Source organism: Cervus elaphus, chromosome 1 (assembly GCF_910594005.1).
Source record: "Cervus elaphus chromosome 1, mCerEla1.1, whole genome shotgun sequence".
Classification (NCBI taxonomy): Eukaryota; Metazoa; Chordata; class Mammalia; order Artiodactyla; family Cervidae; genus Cervus; species Cervus elaphus.
Window position 1 is genome coordinate 98,306,902 of NC_057815.1, and position 8,454 is coordinate 98,315,355.

An 8,454-nucleotide genomic window follows, 5' to 3' on the forward strand; every position below is an offset into this window, starting at 1 on the left:
TCTCTGAAAGGGCTTCCCAGGTGGAGCTAGCGGTAAAGGACCCGCCTGCCAAAGCAGGAGAGACAGGAGACCAGGGTTCGCTCTCTGGGTCGGGAAGATCCCCTGGAGGAGGTCATGGCAACCCACTCCACTGTTCTTGCCTGCAGAATCCAGGGACAGAGGAGGCTGGAGGGCTACAGTCCAGGGCCGCAGAGTCAGACACCACTGAAGCGACTTAGCACTCACACACATATCATCTGAAAACTTTGCTGCAGAATTCCATTGGAAGAAACGTACTGGAGTTCTGTGGGGCTTTACCCCTCCTCAAGGCTGGGCTCCGTGAGACAGGCAGCCGCGGGATCACGTGGGGGTCTAGCATAGATTGTCGCCGTGGACGTGAGTCTAGCGCACTGGGAGGAACCAAAACAGGCCACGGCTGGGGCTTCTGACTCTGATGGCCAACGTCTGTTCCGATCGCTGCAGGACCCATCGCCACAGCCTTAGAGGTTTGAAACAGCACAAGAAACTGGCTGTGGCTGACAGGCTTCTCTGCTTCTAGATCTCACAAGGCTGCAGACAAGGTGTTGGCAGGGTTTCGATCTCAACTGAGGCTTGGCTGGAGAAGGATTCACTCTCAAGCTTCCCCTGTTGTTGACAGAATCCAGTTCCTTGTAGCTGTAGGACCAAGGGCCCCGTGTTCCCGCTGGCGGTCTATGCAGGCTGTTGGCTAAGGCCGCCCTCAACACCTAAAGGCGTCCCCAGCTCCCTGCTACATGGAGGTCCCCAGCACGGCTGCCTGCTTCCTCAGAGCCGGCCATGGAGAGGAAGAGACCCCGGGGGCTTCCCTTGCGGGTCAGGGGTTAAGAAACTGCCTACTAATGCAGGTGACTGGGTCGGGACCCGGGTCTGGGAAGGTTCCAGACGCCACAGGGCAACTAAGGCCATGTGCCACAACTGCTGAGCCCGCAAGCCGCGAGGACCGCACCAGGAGACGCCGGCACAGCGAGAGGCCAGAGATGAGTGGGGGGCCCCAGCTGCCGCAACGAGCGGGGCACAGCCAGGAAGACGCGGCGCACTCGAAAATAAACTAAAACATAAAGATGGCTGTGAAACTATTAATTCAGTGACTAATAATAATAAATAATAATAACTAAATAATTAAAAATAAAAATAGAGAAGCCAGAAAGACAGGTGCTACGGTCCTCTGTAATAAAATAAGGCACCCCCGCGCACACACCTCCTGACCCCTTGGCCATTCTCTACTTATTCAGAGCGAGTCACAGGTCTCGCTGTCCATAGTCGGGGGGAAGCTTTCCCCAAAGGGCCCGAGCGCCAGGAGGCAGGGGCCATCAGAGCCACCCCAGGGCTGTCTGCCTCCACTTAGCAGGAGAGGAAGGTCGTCCTGGGATAGCCTCCCGCCACAGGCAAGCCACGGGAGAGAGGCAACGCCTGGGTGGTCTTAGACTTTGCCCCAAGAGGACATCAGGAGGAGAAGACCTGGAAGAGACAGAGGCTGGAAAACGCCGATGGACACTCAGGGTGGGACGTGGGAGGAGTTGCGAGCGCTGAGTAAGTGGATTAGAATAAAAGGATGCACAGCCAAGGAATCCCAGCCGCCGAGCCACAAAGCCATCAGCTCTACCAGCTGGACGGCAAGCTAGGGAAGCGGCAGTCCAGGGGACTCTTCCTGCCCCTCAGCTGTCCTCGTCCTGCCCTGCACGCTGCAAGGACCGGAAAGCCCTCTCAGCAAGCTAGAGACGATGGTTAAAAACAGAACCACTCTCTCCTCCCCATGATGGGAGCTGTCTCAAGCAGCTCCAACTTCCCTGTAAATGCCCGACTTTCTGTTCTTGCATAAGACAGTGCATTTAAATGCTGAAGTGACGAGAATTCTCCACTTGCTGACAGTAACTTATCTTAGATTTTACAGACAGCTGAGGAGAACCGCACTGAGGGGTTTACGAAGGACAGTTGTGGGGAAAGAATGAGGTTGTTTTCTTTGGATTCTGTGAGCCCAGCTTATTCAGTTACAAGTTGCAAAGATTCTGAAAACCCAAATAGGAGAAAAAGCAGCATATTATTTTTCTGTTCTTCATATTACCTATATTCATGCTTTAGGAATTCAGCTATTAAATTCCTTAACACTGTGTGATACTCCTTAAAAATAAAATGGGAATTTTCAAGGGCTCTGTCTTAGAAAAAGTGTTCTACCCCTAAATTCCATACTTAAAGAGCCATAATTGTAAACCAGTTGTAATATTATTTACTTACTTTAAGTAACCCATTTTTTTCTATTTAATACATACATTTAAAAATAAACCCAATACCACCGTGGTACATTTTTATGCAGTATTTTTTTTTTTTACAATAAAAGGTAACCACAAATAAATGTAATTTAAATGAAAAAATCATTATAGTTTAGTAAATAAATATCTGTAACAATACACCTGGTTGACAAATGACAAGAATAAATGTGATTATAATTGGTTGGAGGTGAAGTGATTTTGTCTGCATATTACTTACTTAAAATGAAGGTGACATTTCATAACAATGTCTTTAAAATTTTGCCCACTTTTCCCTGGTGGCTCAGATGGTAAAAAAATCAGCCTGCAGTGCAGGAGACCCTTAACCAATACTGAAAATCTCAAATCACGTGTGGAATCAGAAGCTTCAAAACATCTTAATCCCGTTATCTCATAAGATTTGACATGTGTGTCAGAGAGTCAAATAAATATCATTACAGGGCACCCAAAATAAAGAAATAAATAAAGCTGAGTTTGTGTGTTTATACATGCACCCAGAGAGGAAACAAACCAGAGAGGAAATTCATTACTCAGTGAAGGGAAAGTCAGGAGTTTGTCAACTGGGTGTAAGAAGGACATTTCATACTGTTTATGCAGAGTAAGAAGACTGAAAACTAAAACTATGGGTGGGAAATGTGAGTTGCTTAGAAGAAGTCCTGTTGTGCATAGCTGATAATCATTTATCAGCTTTAGGAGGTTGAATCAGTTGTAATGAGACATATTCAGCTTTATTTCCTAGAGATATTTACCTTTTATACACAAAATTAATTGCTGGCCAAAATGATAGGAAACACTGACAAACAAATTTTGGGTTTTAAAATACCATTAAAATCTGACATAATACAGGTGTTGTATATTTAAAAATGAAAGATACAATTCTTCCAAGTGTATTTTAATAATTATCTGCAAAGTGATGGTAAAATGGCCCCATATCTATTCACTGCTACCAGCTTGTTTAAGAAAATACTTAGGAAGTAGACTTATTAAGTCTTCAATGTTTCATTTCATAATTTTTCAAACATTTTCAGCTAAATCTTCAAAGGCAGGTGATTTTGTCAGTTTCGGTCCATTGATGCACCCTGTCATTCTCAGTTTGGACTGCTATAAAAAAAAATACCTCAGACAGTGTGGTATTAACAACAGGTGTAGGTTTCCCACACTCTGGATGCTGGGAGGTGCGAGGTCAAGATGCCAGCAGATTTGGTGTCTGGAGAGAGCGCTCTTCTTGGTTTGCAGGTACCACCTTCTTGTGTCCTCCGATGGCAGAGAGAGAGAGAGTTCGGTCTCTTCCTGTTTATAAGGACACTAATCGCTTCATCTAAAACTGATGGCCTTCCAAAGCTTCCACCTCCTAATACCATGTAAATTGGGGGAGCACAAGCATTCAGTCTGTAGAACACAGTCTAGCACAGAAAAGGCACTCAAAAAAACTAGTTGCACGAAAAGCAAGGTCCATTATTTTTCCATTTGGAAATTTCTTGGAAGGATTGCTGTATCCCTACACCTCTTTGGGAAGGTTTTCTGTGAAGTTCCATGGCCTGACAGAGCTGCTGAGAGCGGTGTGAAAAGACACCCCGCCTTCCACAGTGCCCCTGCTCTGTCTGGGCGCGCGTGTGCCAACGGCGCGGGCGCTCAGCCTGGTCACCGTCGGAGACAGTCTCACTCTTTGTCCGATTTTGCACCAGTGGACAGTCAGTCCCAGTGGTTGTGTTGATCCAGGCCATTACTAATAACAATTTGTTCACATCTCACTTGGAAGGAAAGTTTTCACAAAAGGACTGAGTTCAGCTGTCCCAGTCAAGATATACATGCTCAGTTCAATTTAGTCGCTCAGTCGTGTCCGACTCTATGTGACCCCATGAATCGCAGCACGCCAGGCCTCCCTGTCCATCACCAACTCACAGAGTTTACTCAGACTCCTGTCCATCGAGTTGGTGATGCCATCCAGCTATCTCATCCTCTGTCGTCCCCTTCTCCTCCTGCCTCCAATCCCTCCCAGCATCAGGGTCTTTTCCAAAGAGTCAGCTCTTCACATGAGGGGGCCAAAGTATTAGAGTTTCAGCTTCAGCATCAGTCCTTCCAATGAACACCCAGGACTGATCTCCTTCAGGATGGACTGGTTGGATCTCCTTGCAGCCCAAGGGACTCTCAAGAGTCTTCTCCAACACCACATTCCAAAAGCATCAATTTTTCGGCACTCAGCTTTCTTCACAGTCCAACTCTCGCATCCATACATGACCACTGGAAAAACCATAGCCTTGACCAGACAGAACTTTGTTGGCAAAGTAATGTCTCTGCTTTTTAATATGCTATCTAGGTTGGTCATAACTTTCCTTCCAAGGAGTAAGTGCCTTTTAATTTCATGGCTGCAGTCACCATCTGCAGTGATTTTGGAGCCACCGCCCCCCCAAAAAAAGTCTGACACTGTTTCCACTGTCTCCCCATCTATTTCCCATGAGGTGATATTACCAGATACCATGATCTTAGTTTTCTGAGTGTTAAGCTTTAAGCCAACTGTTTCACTCTCCTCTTTCACTTTCATCAAGAGGCTTTTCAGTTCCTCTTCACTCTCTGCCATAAGGGTGGTATCATCTGCATATCTGAGGTGATTGATATTCCTCCCGGCAATCTTGATTCCAGCTTGTGCTTCTTCCAGCCCAGCGTTTCTCATGATGTACTCTGCATAGAAGTTAAATAAGCAGGGTGACAATATACAGCCTTGAGGTACTCCTTTTCCTATTTGGGACCAGTCTGTTGTTCCATGTTTAGTTCTAACTGTTGCTTCCTGACCTGCATACAGGTTTCTCAAGAGGCAGGTCAGGTGGTCTGGTATTCCCATCTCTTTCAGAATTTTCCACAGTTTATTGTGATCCACACAGTCAAAGGCTTTGACATAGTCAAGAAAGCAGAAATAGATGTTTTTCTGGAATTCTCTTGCTTTTTCGATGATCCAGCAGTTGTTGGCAGTTTGATCTCTGGTTCCTCGGCCTTTTTTAAACCAGCTTGAACATCTGGAAGTTCTCGGTTCACATATTGCTGAAGCCTGACTTGGAGAATTTTGAGCATTACTTTACTAGCGTGTGAAATGAGTGCAATTGTGTGGCAGTTTGAGCATTCTTTCGGATTGCCTTTCATAGGTATTGGAATGAAAACTGACCTTCTCCAGTCCTGTGGCCACTGCTGAGTTTTCCAAATTTTCTGGCATATTGAGTGCAGCACTTTCACAGCATCATCTTTTAAGATTTGAAATAGCTCAACTGGAATTCCATCACATCTACTAGCTTTGTTCGTAGTGATGCTTTCTAAGGCCCACTTGACTTCACATTCCAGGATGTCTGGCTCTAGGTGAGTGATCACAGCATCGTGATTATCTGGGTCATGAAGATCTTTTTTGTATAGTTCTTCTGTGTATTCTTGCCACCTCTTCTTAATCTCTTCTGCTTCTGTTAGGTCCATACCATTTTGGTCCTTTATCAAACCCATCTTTGCCTGAAATGTTCCCTTGATATCTCTAATTTTCTGAAGAGATCTCTAGTCTTTCCCATTCTGTTGTTTTCCTCTATTTCTTTGCAATGATTGCTGAGAAGGCTTTCTTCTCTCTCCTTGCTATTCTTTGGAACTCTGCATTCAAATGGGTATATCTTTCCTTTTCTCCTTTGCTTTTCACTTTTCTTCTTTTCAGAGCAATTTTTAAGGCCTCCTCAGACAGCCATTTTGCCTTTTTACATTTCTTTTCCATGGGGACTGTCTTGATCCCTATCTCCTGTACAATGTCACAAACCTCAGTCCATAGTTCATCAAGCTCTCTGTCTATCAGATCTAGTCCCTTAAATCTATTTCTCACTTCCACTGTATAGTCATAAGGGATTTGATTTAGGTCATACCTGAATGGTCTAGTGGTTTTCCCTACTTTCTTCAGTTTAAGTCTGAATTTGGCAATAAGGAGCTCATGATCTGAGCCACAGTCAGCTCCCGGTCTTATTTTTGCTGACTGTATAGAGTTTCTCCATCTTTGGCTGCAAAGAATATAATCAATCTGATTTCGGTGTTGACCATCTGGTGATGTCCATGTGTAGAGTCTTCTCTTGTGTTGTTGGAAGAGGGTGTTTGCTATGACCAGTGCATTCTCTTGGCAAAACTCTATTAGCCTTTGCCCTGCTTCTTTCTGTACTCCAAGGCCAAATTTGCCTATTACTCCGGGTGTTTCTTGATTTCCTACTTTTGCATTCCAGTCCCCTATAATGAAAAGGACATCTTTTTTGGGTGTTAGTTCTAAAAGGCCCTGTAGGTCTTCATAGAACCGTTCAACTTCAGCTTCTTCAGCATTACTGGTTGGGGCAGAGGCTTGGATTACCGTGATATTGAATGGTTTGCCTTTGAAATGAACAGAGATCATTCTGTAGATAACCAACAAAGACCTATTGTATAGCACAGGGAGCTCTACTCAATATTCTATGATAACCTAAATGAGAAAGGAATCTGGAAAAGAACAGATACGTGCGCACGCGTGACTGAATCACTTTGCCGTACACTTGAAACTAACCAACACTGTTAATCAACTAGACGTCAACATTAAAAAATTACAAAAAAGAAATACAGCACCTAATAAATATATATATTAAAAAAAAGAAAAGAGGATCAGGAAAGCAAGTTCCCAGCAGTGAGAGACCAGCAGACTAGTTAGAGTCTGGCCCCTGAGCCCTGATCACCTGAATTCAGATTTAGACTCCACAAACTACCACACGGCTGGCAGTAAGTTACATATCTGATATAACTTAGGCTAACAGTCAGGAGACGAAAATCTCCCAATGTGAGGCTGGGGTAAAGATCCTTTAACTTTCCTTCTGCCGTCATGATGTGAGATTCTAAGAAGCAGCAGAGAAAAACCTTTGTGTAGAGTCAACATCCGGGCTTCCCAGGTGGTGTGACTGGTAAAGAGCCCGCCTGCCAATGCAGGAGATGTAAGAGACTCAAGTTCAGTCCCTGGGTGGGGAAGATCCCCTGGATGAGGCACGGCAACCCACTCCAGTATTCTTGCCTGGAGAATCCCACGGACAGAGGAACCTGCTGGGCTACAGTCCATGGGGTCGCAGAGTGTCAGACAAGACTGAAACGACTTAGCACGCGTCCAGAGACAGTAACCGAAGTCAGACTCCGAAGAGGTCAGTGAGCTATGCCCTGGGGAATCACTCCTGGACAGTAGGCTCTGCATTCCCTATTTCTAGAGAGAAAAAGAATCTCAGTCACCTCCGTCCAAGGTCAGTAGACATCTGAGATGCATGTCACCTGTACTAGGTTCACTGCCGGCTAGAGGGAGGGGATGAGTGGGAAATTGCTAAATGCCTAGGCAGTCAGTTCAGTCGCTCAGTCGTGCCCAACCCTAGACTGCACCTTTAGAGCAAACTTAACACCAGGAGGTGCTTGCCAGTGCAGAGCACCGGGAAGTGGTGAAAGGACTGAGTATGTCCCAATCAACACACAAGAGAATCAGAGAGTAAATGTTAAAAAAGAAAAAAATTCCCCATGGAGACCAGAGATCAATCTAGGGATAAAATACACTTTTCTATAGAGGAGGTGGGACAAGATACTGGACAAGGAATCAGATTTTTCTCAATGTTACTCTACGTCAGACTCGATGCTGGGCACTTTATATGTGACTTTGCAGGACTTCCCTGGTAGTCCAAAGCTTAGGGGTCTACCTACCGATGCAGTGGACCCAGGTTCGATTCCTGGTCGGGGAAGATTCCACATGCCACGGAGCCGCTAAGCCTGTGAGTCACAGGTACTACTCTTGAGCCCACGGGCCACGACCAGAGACACCACTACAACGAGAACCCCCAGCACTGCCACCAGCAGCAGCCTGCGCTCACAGCAGAGACTCGGCGCGGTCAAGGACGAAAAATAAACAGATGAACACGGCTTTATGAACGACAATCGTACAAACTCTGGAGACGTTGTATCTCATTTAATATATGGGGAAACTGACGAGATAGCCAACTGATATTCCTATAAACTCCTACTTAGACTCAGAAGGAGGATGAGAGTATCCCAGATGACTGAGATTCTTCTTTGGCAAATCGTTCAAAGCAGATCACAGACCTGGAGAAAAGCCTGGGCCTTGAGGGTTTTCTTTGATGAGGGAGACATTGGTCATGCGGATGAAGACGATGCT